Raw genomic sequence first — 15,999 nt, 5'->3', positions numbered from 1 at the left:
CATGCAAATTAGTGTTGCAGACAACATGTGTTAAAAAGGGAGTGCGAATGACTATGTTGTCAACATGACAACTCAGTGAATGATGCAAACTCCAGCATTGTAGACACGATGTGCTAAATCAGAGTTGTGTACTTCTATGTTGTGAACATGACAACTCATAAAGGTACACAAACTCCTAAGTGTCTCACAAAATAAAATTATAAAATAATGCAAAATTATAAAATAATGCATTAACCTAATTTAACTTAAGTAAGTGTAAATAGTAAATACATATTTACACCAACACCCCCCCTTAAGTGCAACTTAGGGGAATTCCCTTAAGCTTGAAATCTAGGATGAAATGTAGGATGGGTCCTGGCTAATAGGCCATTTTAGGTACCCATGTACATAATAAAATGCAATCTCTCATAAAGCAAAGAAAGAGGGAAAACCTCATGGGAAAAACCCTCCCCCAAAAAGAGAGATGAAAAGGCTAGATGCATGGATGCATGGAGTACTCAAGACCCCCCCCATTATGACATATATCAAGTATATACATAAGTGAAGAAGGAGAGAGACAAAACCTCATAAGAAACCCCCCCCCCCCGCTCTCCCCCTCTCAAAATGAAGAATGTTGACTAGTGATTGCTGCTCCAAGAAAGGAGCTAGTCCATGAATGCTTGATGATGTTCCTCCCCTTTGGAAGAAACAATGGAAAAGGTACAATCCTAAAGATGTATGAGGGCCCTGATACCTGCTCAAGTATCCCTATGTCAATGCTGATGTTCACCCCTTCCAACTGTGCTAAAAAGAAAAAATGCAAATTTGGCGAGGATGTCTGTTGAACTTATTCCAATGAACCATCTATCTCCTCAATTGATAAAGAGACCTCCTCCAACTATTGTACATAAGTATCTAAAATCACACCAACCTATGAAGATTGATCATGTAGAGAATGGACGTGAGGGTTAGAGTGAGCCCTTGCAACAACTGCAGAAGGATCATCTTCATCAAAGAGAAGATGTAAATCATCAAGGCTATCTCCCAAGTCTATAGTGTGTGACTAGACAAACAAACCTGCAAGGTCTACGAAGAAGTCATCAATTGAAGATGGAGCTAGAAGAAAAGAGTTACCCTATTGTTCTAGACCTATCACTATGGCAATGTATGCATGTGGACTATACTAATGCCATGACCTCTCACTATAGATATTGATAGAACCCCATGTTTCTAAATCTGTTGAAGCACTATCATTGTTGTCACTATCATTTTCCACTATGTATGAGGTGTGAAGAGGAGTAGAGGATAAGCTTGGTGAACTTTCCTCAAAGTGTAAATCCTTCTCTACAAAGATCTCATCTGTCTTTAGATCCATAATTCTATAAGCCTTAACACTGTCTTCATAACCAATGAAAGTACAATGCCTAGGTGTTGGTGCCTTGCATCCTTTGGAAGATAGGTTTGCCCATACTAGACAACTGAAGACTCTAAAGTGATTCACAACTAGTTTTCTGCCACACCATTCCTCAAAAGGAGTCTTCTCATTTAGGGTATTATGAGGAGACTTATTGAGTTTGTGAGTAGCACTACTAATGGCTTCAACTTCTAGTATAGGATCAAGAGACTTGGTTTTGATCATGTAACTTGCCATGGCTTTAAGAGTCCTTATCCTTAGTGTTGCAACATCTGTCTTGTGTGAACTAAATGTTGGTGGATTCTAAAGATATATTCCCTCATGTTTGCAAAAATCTTTAAGTCTTTTATCCACATATTTTCTTTCGTTGTCCATCCATAGAACTTTGGGCTTTCCTTGATTTATGTTCAACATGAATCTTAAAGGCTTGAAGCTTATCAACCACTTCATTCTTGTGATGAAGTAGACCCATGTGAATTGTTAAAAGTCATCAACAAAAGAAATGATATAGTAGCCCTAGCTGAGTGTAGTCACTACAAAAGGTCCTGCTAATATTATGTGAACCATCTAAAGAACAACTGAAGCTCTTGAAGACTTCCCTTTATCATACTTCTCCTCGAAATGCATATCCATTGAACATGATGAACACTCGCCCTTAGAAAAGTTGATGTTAGGTAGACCTTTGACCATGTGTTTAGAGCAAATTTGTTGAAGATAGTGGAAGGCAAGATGACTAAACCACTCATGCCATAAATTATTTTGTGAATTAGATTGATTTAACAAGGCTTGTGAAGGAGACTTAGGCACAAAGCGGGAGAAGGAATAAAGCCTCTTGTCATGATTGAATTTTCCCACTACGACCAATGAATCATTTCTAAGACTATGCACCATCACTAAATCTGGAACTCACTCACTTTGTGATCTTCTCCAAGGTGACTAATTTGGTAAACTAAAAGGAGATTGGAGCTAAGGTTTGGAATGTAGAGAACATCTTTGAATTCCCCATTTTCCATTTCCATATGTCTATTCACTTCAACTTCCATTTTTGTATCATCTCTCACAAAGATGTGTGGTACCTATGACTGCTTCAATGAAGAAAAGTCTCCCTTTGAAGAACCCATCTGATAGGAGGCACCTGAGTTAAGTATCCATTCCAAAGAACTTGTATTTTCCATAAGTGCTTGCCCTTTTCCCTTTGAAGAGGTTGGAGTTGAATCCTTGGAAATACCTAGCACTTGAATTTTGTTCTTCTTGAGTAGGTTTTCCAACTCATCAATTCTCTTAATTTTTCAATGATGCTCATCATGATTTGGCTCTTTACAATATGAACAAAATAGCTTGTCCTTCTTTTTATTATTTCCATTCTTGTTGGAAGAAGAATTTCCTTGCTATGAGGAGGATAGTTGTGTCTCAGATTATGATTTCTACTTCCATTGCTTCTTCTTGTTGTTGCTAGAACTTTTCCGTCCTTGACTTGATTGATGCTCATCACTAGCCACCAATGCTTTAGTCTTTGATGATATGAGAAGTCCCAAATCTATCAAGTGAGATTGTCCAACAATCAACATCTCAACAAATGCATCAAAAGTAGGCTTTTGCTAAGCACTTCCCATGGTCAACCTATGAGTATTATAACTTGAAACAAATGAAGTATACTCTAAAAGTAGCCTCTTTAGGATGTGATGAATCAACTTGTCATCCTTCATGGGATTTCCATAATCTTTAAGTAGTGCCCTATACTCATTAGCTTTATTGATGTAATCTTGAATTGTGTCAAAGTTCTTTGGATCCAAGAGAAGTAGATCATCCTTAATCTAAAATCCATTTTCCTCATCCACCTTACCATACAATGATTCAAGTTTTTCCCATGTAGGTTTGGATTCCTTGAAACTAGAAATGTGGATGAAGAGATCTCTATGTACACAACTCCTTATGATTCCTAAAGCCTATTGGTCTTGTTTTTGCTAATCAATGAGTTCTTTAGCATTAGTGGGTTTAGGAATTTTACCATCAACATAAAGATTGTAACCTTTTTCCATTAATCTACTCCATGCAATATCTTTCCATGTAGAATAATTATGTGAGGTTAGAAGTGGACATTTAGGTGAACCCATGATACTAAAAAGTAAAAGAGCACAAAAGAGAGACACAATACACAATACAAACACCTGCCCAATTTCACTCAATCAAAAGACACCCCCAAAAAAGATGTTTTTGGCACTTTATATGTAGTGCATGTACAATAGGCCACTTATCAAAAAGTACAATGTGGACTTCTAATTTTTCTTTTTACAACTACCTTTTGAGTTCAAAATCTAGAACTAAGCACTATAGCTTAGATATACAACAATTTTGAAAAGTAATCAAAGCATTACAATGTAGAAAAAGCCCTAATTCTAAAAGCGATATTTTTGTCCACACAACCCTAGATTCTGACTACAAATTTGGAAAGTAGATGAAAAATAACGCACTTTCAATAAAATGGAACCTATTTTCATGTCTAGATGAGCCTGTACGAATCATTTGAAGTTGTAAAATGAAAGATTAAACAGGTACAATCACCAAAAGATACAATTTCTAAAAAATCTTTGTAGTAAAAGTAGGAAAGAACATCACCATTGGAATGTTTAGGAAATTCTATGCAATTTCAAAAAAAATGCACCTAATTTGGAGTTTGGATAACCAAGTTATGGGCTCACAAAGTCAAGCTGCCGAATCAAAAAGCAATCTGAAGATGGGTCAAGAAGGAAAACTGGTAGCTTAAATTTGATGGTTAAGTGATTGTTACAGCAGCTATAAAGCCCTAGTTTTGATAGCTATACAATCATCAAATTTAACCTCGTGACTGGCTGATGTCAACAAAAAAGAGTCACCTAGGCTGATGTGGCAACTAACTAGTTCATACAGTGTACAAAAACACGTGGGTAGTATGGTAGAGTATACCTATTTGTGTTGATGTATGTGTGGGCTGAATATTGCCCTTGCTAACTAGGTAAGTGGTGCCAATAGGGCCTAACATGGAGGGGTCCTGCTACTAACACTTGTCAAGTAGAGTACGGGCCCATGTGAAGGGTGAAAAGGACATGGCTACCAGTGTGGAAAAAGTACTAACACCATGTGGTACCATTGGATAGGGTGCCAGAGTACATAGTCATGAGCTAGGAGTATTTAACATTTTTTGAAATCATGGATGGATGTTGGGGTCAATTTTCCTACTGCAGGGGCCAAAAAATGCTATCAGGTAGCCAGAGTTTACTTACAAGTTGCCAAGGTTTTTAATAGGTCACCAAAGATTATAACCATAGCTAGTGGGGGATAATAAAATTATCCCACATGCATGCATAAATTGGTTTTGTGTAGTTTAAAAGGAACCCTGCACAAATGCAATACCAAACACGATGGTTGGAATTGTATAGGCCTGTCGCTAGTGTGTAGAAGGAATTTTCAGTCTAGTTTAAATGCTAGATTTTTTTAACATGCTAGGCTTTGTTGCTAGTCAAAATTTGAGTAATCTGATCTTGTAAAATTTAGAGATGCTGCTACTCAGGGAATATTCTCCAAAATTGTAGGGTTGAGGTGTGATTGCCTAGTTTTGCAAAAAAAAATCTTTGCTAGCCCGACTTGGAAATTTTTTTTGAAAAACATAGAGAATTAATAGATCTGAATGAAATAAAATTGCAGATCTAAAATATCATACCTGAGTTTGGAAATTGGGGCCTCTATGTGCCGATTTGTGAAAAAAAATTGCCTCATGATCAACTTTAGCCTAGGGTAGCTGAATTTATAGTTGATTTGCACCAAATTGACATTTTGGACACAATGGCAAGGTTAGATTTGGCTTTAGGCACTCCCAATTACAGCAATACTGTAGATTTGAGTTGAGGTGCTGAAGCAAAAATGGTCTCAAAATTCTATGTGAAGAGAAAATCTCCAAGCTTTGATACCATGTACGAATTTGCCTTAGGGAAAAAATTTCCCAAGAACTAAGAACTCAAAGACAAGCACAACTATAAACTAGAAAAGAGTATGATCAAAATAACAATGTATTCAATTCAATATGCATGAAAGTACACTAGGAGTGCCTATATATAAAGGCCTCTAAGATGCATCTAGAATGCCTAAGAATCAGCTACATGATAAGTCATACAACTAGGAACATGTCCACTAGATATGTGTTATCCTTCATTAAGCACAAAATTAAGTGTGATGATGAGATGATAAGCCTACAAGGGTTTAACATGAAAATTAATGTTGTAGACAACATGTACTGAAAAGGGAGTGTGAATAACTTTTCTTGTCAACATGACAACTCATAAAGGTATGCAAACTCCTAAGTGTCTCACAATATAAAATAATAAAATAATACAAAGTAATAATAATGCATTAACCTACGTAAACTTAAGTAAGTGTAAATAGTAAATACATATTTACACCAACAAAATTCTCTTTGGGACTTTATTTCAGTTTTGGCCAAACCCCTCCTTAAAATCAATGTTCTCATCCTTATGGAAATGCATTCCTACTTCAATTATCTAGGCTATTTTGTTTGGAAAGGAATAATATAATTTTTAGGAAAGTTGCATTTAATTTAGTCAAGGTCCTTAATCATCTTGAGAAGAGCATTTTTGAAATGGTTACTCCTAGTACCAATAACATGGCTCTTCTTACTAGTCTAGTCTTGGAAAAATATTTGAACATTTCATCTTTTCATATTGAAGGTGATTCTACAATTATTATTAATCCTTGTATGAATAATCATGTTTCAAATTGGTCAATTCATTATGTTTTATAGCAGGTCTAGTGTATTCTTGAGAGTATTCCTGAATGTATTATATATCACATACATATCGTGAAGGAAATTACTTGTAGAATGTTTGGCTAATTTGAGCATGGATGATGGTATTATTGACTCTTCAGTATCCCCCCCTTTCCCTCAACTATATCATAAGATATTGGACATTATTTCTCTAGAAAATATTTAGGGGTATGTGTAGGATTAGTCCAAAAATGTCCAAAAGAAATTTTAATTTTGCTCTAAATTTTATTCAAGTACCTGAACCTACATATAGATTTGAAAGAAAAATCTGAATGCTTTTTTCATTTTCTCTCAACATTAATGACCTCTTATATTAGATATCTACTTCTAAATTGAGTACACAAAAATTCCTTGCCATTTTGTCACTCCATATTGCATCCAAAGTCAAGTAAGTTCAATTTTCATTTTTTTAATTAATTTTTTTAAAATTTAGGTTTGTATAATAAAAATGGAACTTTTTTAGTTAGATTTATAAATTTATGATTCAAATTGTAATTATATGTTCATTTTCATTATAAATAGGCATGATAGACCCTAATCAATCTCTAAACAATCCCTCACCAAATAATGAGCCTCAAAAAAATCTAGAACCACCACTACCTTGTCAAAACCCTCCCCATGCTCAAGACCGAATTGAAGAACATCTAAATCAATATAGGGTTTTGCAACAAACATATAATGCTATACCTATTTTATCTCCCATCCTAGCTACCCTTAATACTATTGTGGCTAATATTGAAACCTTTATCAAGCGGCATGATGCAACTCTTTGTTGGCATGATAAGATTCACCATTAGTTTGCTGATGGTTTGGATTATAATGGGTTGTAACCCTTAATATTATTTAAAAGGATATAATTCACTTGTTTGTCAACCCAAAAAATGGTATAAACATTGAACCTAGAAAACAAAAATTGTCAATCAAATGGTGCACTAATGAGGCCATCAAAACTCATTTTTGGGATTACTAGTGGATGGTTTTTGATAAATTACCACACACAAATTTGGGCATACCCGCATATTTCTTGAGAACGTTATATACTAAGTTTGTCAAAGAGATTAAAGTTAATTATTGGAGCATGAATTTGAATATGGAAATAGGATGTGGAGCTCCATGAGATAGACCCAAGAAAAAGCATAAGAAATCCACAACATTTATCTCGCTTGAGATTCTTGCCCTTCCTCTAGTTTAGCATCTTAATATTATCATTGAGGCTAGTGCAACATCTATTACATCCATTCATAATTTGAATAGTCTACTTGTTCATTATTACCTCATTGTGATGATAATGTTATGTGCAAGAGTCTTTGTTTGATTCCTATTACTAATTCAAAGTTTTAGCTTGAGGATGGGGATGATGACACAATAGGCATGGATGTAGAGACATCCAAGACTCCTGCAAGAGACGAGGAGGGGCAAGTAGAGACATGGACTCCTTTTGCTATGATAAGTCTATAAATTTGATTCATCATAGAATTGTTAATTTAAAATTAATATTTATATATTTTTTAATTATAACTTCATAATTATGTATGTTATGTGATTCATTTATGTGTAGTTGATGATAGAGGAGGAGATGAGATGTTTGGATGCTATCACACTTTTGGCCATTCCATTTATCCTTGAGACCTCTACAGTATGTATTATTTTATTACTCATTAATTTATTGTTTGATATTATATTTTACATATTTCTCATCTTTTTCTCTTGCAAGTTTCACCTATTAGTTGGGGACAATTTGAGGGGGTTGCACCACAAACCATTGACAAGGGAAAGATAATTATGTCTAAGTCATTAAATGCATATATAGATATATGTGTAATTTTTAGTTGTTTATGCTAATGAAATTTTATTGCATTATTTATTTTATAGGGGGTGGCTTCTAATCATGCACATACCTAGATTTGCCATTGCAAACGCTTGGGCATTTCCATTTGCAGCGATAGCCCTATAGTATGTATATCTATCATTTATTTTTTAATTATCTTAATGCTATTATATTATAAAGAAATAATTTTCATCATTGTAAAAATTATATTTTTAACTATTGTAGGACACACCTTATATGATGGAGGGCGATTGGCAGGGATTTTTATCTTTTCTCACTCAACTGACATTTTTTTATCAGAGATCACTTGAGGTAAAATACAATTTGAATTCTTGATTATGTTATCATTAACAACATTATATTCTAAGTATTAGATCAATCTAAAAATATACAAACATGTTTAGGTCAAACTTAGCAAGCTGTGTGCTTTGCTAAAGACATATGCAAGGAATCATGAGTGGCAGAGAAAGGCGTAGAGAGAAGTAAATAATTTTTCTTCATTATTGATCAATATGAATTTGAATAACTTTACATAGTATATGTACAAATCATTTAATTAACTAGTTTAGCTTGGATTTTTACTTTTTTGCTCTAGAGAGTTTAGAGAGTGCATCAAAGAGGCTTCATTTTTATAATCCTCCCATGACCTAGGATAGTAGTTTTGTATGGATGCCTTCGTGCCCATTTTTCAGATGGCATATGCACTATTTTATGTATAAAATTTTATTTCGTATACATATTTTGATGCAATGTGCCATGTTTTTAATATGGATGTGCCTTTTGACATACATTTACATCAAATTTATATATAATTATATATATATTAATTTATTATATTATTGTGAATTGTTGCATATGTGTATTTTTGTAGTGTATGGAATATTTTTTATTTTAATAATGTTCATTGGAATCTTGTTAATTGAATTCCTATTCATCAGAATCTTGTATATGGTTTATGAAATCAATATCATACTAATTGAAAAGAATTGGACTCCTCCAAATATATAACCAACCTCAAAACCAAAATACCTTGTTAACAAAATATATCCAGAAGAGAAGAGAATCCCTTGAAAATTTTCAACATCCAACTAACCACAAACACAATGAAAAAACAAAATAATAAGGGCATTAAGTTACAAATCTTGTATATCATTTCTCAAATGTGCTTAGTGCACCTTGTGGGAATTTTGATGTTTGGTGTTAACAAAATTTCTACTAATGAATCAATGCCACAACCAATGGTTTGAAATTTGTGCACTGGTGTATCAATTCATCAAGGAACTATATGAGGTTTGGCATTGACCAAGATCATTGTGCCAATTTTATTTTTTAAATTTCATAGAATAGAGAGAGTTTATTGTGTATATCAATATCATAGTCCTTTAACATCTAAAATTTCTTTGATAGGCCTCATGATTTCTGAGTTAGAAGCATTAGATCATAGCATAAATGTGCTTAGGGCACTATTGAGATGTTCTAGTTTGGGGTGTTCATAAACATTATAGGCTCTTTGTGGTAAATATAGTGGTGTCACTAGGGTTTACCCAACCATCTAGAGGTAACAATATCAACATAAAAATGCCATGAATTTTTTTTTGAAATTTTGGCATCAGTACACCAATTCACTAAGGAACACTATGATATTTGGCATCAACCAAGATCATTGTGCCAATTTCAAACAAAATTGAATCTCCTAGAACTAAGAGAGGTTATTATGTGCATCAATATTACTATCCTTTAGCACCTAAAAATTCTTTGATAAGCCCCATAAGCTCTAAGTTACAAGCATCGTATTGGTGAATAATTTGTTTCCCCCTTTTGAAAGTTAAATAACTCGCTCTACACACAGGATAGGAAACCAATGAAGCTCACAACAATTGGGTAAACATTTCTTTAACCATCTTTCTCTAAATTTTAAGAGGTATAAATCCCTCTAATATATTATCAATGAATTTATATCTATAGAAGAATAAACATATATAATTCTACTGAAAACTACTTAAGGATCTCTTGTGAACTCTTGGGCATGAAGGTAAAATGTAGAATTTTCAGATATGTAAGAGGATTGAGAAATACAAATTTCTCCTATCATTGAATTAAACTTTAGGAAAAAAATGAGTTATTTTAATTCATAAAACAAAGTAACCTAACTAACAGTATGAGAACAACAATTTAATATAGTAATTAATGTCTTCAATTAAATGACATAACAATTCACAAAGTAACTACCACATCTAAATTCAAACTCAAAGCCTTGAACTATAATATGTATCAATAGACATATAAATGTTAATTTTCAAGCTCAAAGCCTCAAAAACAACACTCACATTATCATCCTTACTTTCCATTGATTGCTATTGAAAAGGACACGATGAAATACTGCTACTAAAAGTATCTTCTCTCTCTTTCTCTAAAAAAGCTAACCCTTAATCAATTTTATGCTCCAACATATATAGTTTTAGAATTTGATAGGCCTCCATCAAAACCCAGCCATATTGGTTACAAAAAATTACTAAACATAACTAGTTAAAATAGTTTTAAAACAAGAATTAAAAAAGGAAAACTGCCATGCAACTAGATTACTTTATCAAGCTTATCACCCTCTGACATGGCCTGCTTAACCAACTTCAAAATCTAAAAATTGCCCATGAACTCCTAGGATGCATGAGAGTGTGGATTCTTTAGGCTGAGTAGTTTTGACCTACAAGCATCTTTTTTCCACTTCAGCTCCTTAATCATTTTGCTTTATGTAAGAATGAGCTCCTTGTTCAAATACAACATAAACTCCACGTTGGCCACAATGGTGAAATTTTGGGAAGATTACTTCTTGAAGCTTTATAGAGGGAGTCTTTCCAACTCATCTTGCTTTTCAATATGGAAAGCATACAGGGATCCATAGTTTTCATGGGGTTTTCAGAGATGAATTTCATTATCCCATATCTTTCTACATCATGCACTTGGAAATTAATTTCCTAGCATTGACTTTGATCTGTTTCCCACATAGGAATAAGGATTTGGATTTCCCCAAGTAGCACCACTACCTCTACATATTTAGTGTTAAAATCCAAAATGAATTTACCCCCTTCTTTCACTACAGACCCAATCTAATTGTTCATTGCCTCTAGAATTAGTCTACCTCTTTGCACCATCTTGACCAACTGCTAATTTTTAGAGGAATTAGGATCAAAAGAATGTAGAACCTAGATTAAGGTAAGTGCACCAACATTCATTAGGGAATCAATATATTTGGCCATGGTAATGACCAATCATTTCAGCTCTCTTTTCTCCTTGATATCCTTCTCTGATTGATTCAACATATGGTCAACCAAGAACTTAAAGATGTGATTGCTAGTGTCCCTAGTAAGGACTACCAAATCTATGGTGGAAAACTTAAAATATTTTTCTTTGACTTCATACAAACCCTCTTCCTACCTATAGATGGCTACCTCTATTGTTACCTTCCTTGTGATAGGATCCTTGGTTAGGCAGGTATCATTCTTTACCTTATTTTTTTGTGAGTTTGAGTGGAATATTTTGTGACTATATCATTAATAGACATGAAAATAGGCTTGAAGTTATGCTTCTTGTTCACAAATTTAGATAGCCATAGGGTATGGTACTAAAGGTTGTCATCCCTTTATTGGTTCTACGGGGAGTCATAAAGTTTGATTGAATCACATTCATAGTACCTACCAATTTTGTATCCATATCCTATGTATTTGATAGCATGAGGTCATCTCCTTTATTCTACTCTTGATCCATAAGTTTGGGCCCATGAATTATTTGAATTAGCGCTATAGACCTAGTCATGGACCTACTTCTTTCTTTCTCTTAATTGTAGAAACATAACCTGGAAGCCATTGAAAAACCAAAATACTCAAAATACTTCTCTTTCTTCTCATTTTTCTTGGCCCTTGATTTCTCTTGGAGAAGGATAAAAAGAATATGAGCTTTAGACTTAGTTTTAAAGAAAGCTAGCATACTAGGGAAAGTGTTCCCAAATGATGAAGTTTTAGTGGAATTATTATCACAAGCTAGTACACATGCTTCAAGGAGTCATGATATTTCTTCATCAAATACTTAGCTAAGGAAAATTTCATATCCATCATTAATATTCTTCTAACAACATGATTTAGCCTTCAATACAAGGTTTAGTCTTTTCCACTTATGCCACTAGCTTGTTGCCCATACTAGGTGAAAATGGTTTTGAGGAGATGCCTACATCATCATTAGGTTGTCATCTCATATGCCATTGGGATAGATGTCCTCTTAGATACTAATTACATTCTTTTGTGTTGATTCTTAGTGTTAGAACTACCTTGAACTGAGGTTCAAAGAGATTCCAAGTGGTTCAAAAGTAAGCCAATGGTGCATTTGGTAGGTCCCACCTACAAGGAAAAAGTTAGTCCAAAAACTTTAAGTTAAACCACTTTAAACTACTTGGAACCAAGGTTCAAAGAGGTTTGAAGTGGTTCAAGAGACTTATTCACAAGCATTTTGCAACAAGGTTCGACTTTGAGCACATAAGTCAAGACAACATCTTGAGGTAAATGATGTATAGTTCAAAAAGGAAGACTTTGGAAAGTGAAAAGAAAAATAGAGGAATAATCATGGAAACTCAAAAATTAGGGCTAAAATTGGCTCTAACTAGGGACTACATGCATGGAGGATATAGAGAACTTAGATCACTAGGAACAAAAACTAATTGAAAGGGAAAGAAACAAAAATAAAAGTAGAATAGAAAAAGAAAAGGAAACAAAAGATTATGTATAAGAGGGAAGGACATATAGAAGGATTTACAAATTGAAAATTTTTAAGCCCTACCCATTAAAAATGAAGGGAAAATGAGTGCCATCTAGATAACTTAAGAGAAACACATTTGAACCAATGACCTTTGAGATAACAAAAGGTCCTTTCCATAAAAAATCAAACTTGCCATGTGCTCCCTTCGGTCCTCTTCTCCTATCCCATAGCAAAAATTAATCACATTTCATGAAATTCTGAGCCCTGACCTCCATGTCAAAAATCTATTTAGCTTTCATGTAATATTCAATGATGTGATCTACCAACTTATCTCTTTTTTCTCCAAGTTTAGTTAGGTATATTACTTTTTTCTCTAAAGAGTGCTGAAAAAAATGGATCTTCAATCACTAATTGTAACTTTGTAATAGACAATTCTAGTGGTAGGGACACTTGCACTCCCACTCCATAGACCAACTTGAAAGATTCCATTCCAATCGTCCTTTTTGGTGTGACCCTATCAATGCATAATGCCTCATACAATTTCTTATGCCAATTTTGAACATTGTCATTCACCAACTTCACCAACTTCTTTGCTATCATGACCAGATTCTTGTTATTGGATTTTGCTTGTCCATTACCCTGAAAAATGAGCTAGAGATATACCATGTTTGTAGAAGAACATTGAAATTTCTTCAGAGGAGAAATATGTGGCATTGTCTGCAACTATTTTTTGAGGGATTCCAAATCTAACAAAAATATAATTCATTAGGAGTCTGCACACCACTCGAGAGTTTTCTTTCTTTATAGGGATCACCTCCACCCATTTTATAAAGTAATTAGTAGCTATCAAGATATAAACATGACTAGCATTGGATGAAAGATTCAATGGTCCTATAAAATTTATGCCCCACAAGTAGAAAGGCTTGTCTATCACCATAGGCTTTAAAGGTAATGCCACAAGCTACGGAAAACTATTGAAAAGTTTATATTTCTCATAGTTTTGACATACAAGTATGCATCTTTGAACATCCCTAGCTAATAGAAATAGTTTATGAGGATCTTGAAAATAGTTACCATAGAAGAGATTTGTCCACCACATACATTAGAATGATATAGTTTCAATAATTTCTCTTGTTGCTTACTATCCACACACCTTAGGAAGGTTCCATCAATCCCTCTTTTGTAAAATGTACCTTGTGAAATTATATACTTGGCTTCTTTTAACCTAAGGTTGCACTTGTCTTTGTAACTCAAGTCTTTAGGGAATTTTCCATAAGTCAAGTAGTATACCACATTTGAGAACTAAGGATTAGCCAAGCTGACTAGTAAGACTATGGCAGTAGTGTGTGTATCTCCTTGTATTGGTTCCTTATTTTATTCTATTAACTAACATAATCCCTTCCCTCTAACTAAGTTAGTGTGATTAATAGTGAGGTTGTACTCTTGAATCCTAGATATCTATACTATGCTTTTATTTACTTCAATTTCTTGTTGATTCAACACACATTTAACTATATTCTCCATTACATATATAGTTGAATGTGAACGTAAATGTAATACTCATCATTTATTTAAGTTAAAATGCCAAATAGGATGTGTTCTGAGGCATAGAAATATATGATAAAGTCCTTCTTGAGGTTGGGACTAATCAACACTAGAGCATGAGAAATGGTAGTTTTGATATATTCAAAAGCCTTCCCCCATTCATCAAGCCACTTAAATGGATGTTTCTCACTCATCATACTTAACATATGTCTTACCTTCTCTTAGGAATCAGGCACAAATCTTCTTAGGAAATGTATTTGGCCAAAGAATTTTTTTGGATCACTTCTATTCATAAGAAGGGAGAGATGTCAAATCACTTTGATCACGTCAAGATCAATCCTTATCTCCATTATAGAAATAATGTATCCTATGATTTTACCTTCTTCTACAAAGAAAACCAACTTCTTAGGGTTTAAGGATATGTCATATTGCCTACACCTATGCAATACTGCTTCAAGATCTCTCAAATGGTGTTTTCTCCTCTTAGAGTAGATGGCCATGTCATCCAAGTAGATCATAATGGTCTTATCCCACAAATCTTTGAATGAAGAATTCATCACCCTCTATAATTTTTCCCCTTATGTTAATTAGTCCAAAAGGCATTCTATTATAAGAATAGGTACGCCACAATGTGATAAAGGTAATTTAATGTTGGTCCTCTTGCATTACACTTATTTGATTATATCATAAATAATCATTGATCATTGGCATGACTTCAGCTTGGGCTCCAGGCTATAGGACATGCTCCACGGTTGGAAGTGTATAATTGTTGTTCAAGCTAGTTTGGTTAAGACTCCATTCTTCATCCTTATAGGCACAATATTAGCTATCTAGTTTGAATGATAAATAGGGTATATTATTTTGGCCTTTAGCATCTTCTTGTGTGTATAAAAGTGTCACACTTCTATAAACCATTACTCTTGACAGAACCCATGGAAGAGGGAGTCTAAAGAGATAGCTTATAGGTCTCTATCTATGATGTGCAAAGGCAATGAGATGGTGGCTCTCAAATGAACCAAACTATGCAACCCTTGCAAGGTGCACCATAGAACAAGAGATTCAAAGAATAGAGGCAAGAGTGCCAATATCCAAGAGTCTAGAATAAAATGCAATGCAAATGCAAGCTATTCTAAATGAAATGTAAGCTAACAAAGAGAACTAGCTAAAGTATAAGTGAAACTAAGATAAAAAAAAGTATACCATAATGTAAATAGAATAAGAGATAAGCTACATTGCAAAAATGCAAGAATTCTCCAAGTATCCAAAATCACCAAGAAAACCTGCAACTTAACAATTGCATGAGAGACTAACCTTTTTCCAATGAGGAGAGAGCCCTCCCTTTTAAAGAAAAATAGATGTTAGAAATTAAGAGGAAAAGATGAATGTAATCAAGGGTGGAGTTTGAAATTGGGAGTAATCCAAATGCACAAGCATCTCAACCAATCACAATTAATGGTTAACTTTTGAGAGATTTTGAAATGTGTCTAGGAGAGTTAAAGTTATTTTAAAAATAGAAGATTCCTCTCACATAGGAAATTGTGCATTCATATGTAGACAAAAATGTTTTTTCTTTTATTTCTAAAATAGGAATAATGCTTTATGTGTGCACACTTAGGATAAGAGACGAGTGGAGAATTTTATTTAATTAAAAGGGGGACATGTTCTACTAATTAA

This window comes from Cupressus sempervirens, chromosome 3, assembly GCF_028749045.1.
Source record: "Cupressus sempervirens isolate cs-2001-9-10 chromosome 3, ASM2874904v1, whole genome shotgun sequence".
Classification (NCBI taxonomy): domain Eukaryota; kingdom Viridiplantae; phylum Streptophyta; class Pinopsida; order Cupressales; family Cupressaceae; genus Cupressus; species Cupressus sempervirens.
Note: the sequence above shows the minus strand (reverse complement) of the source record.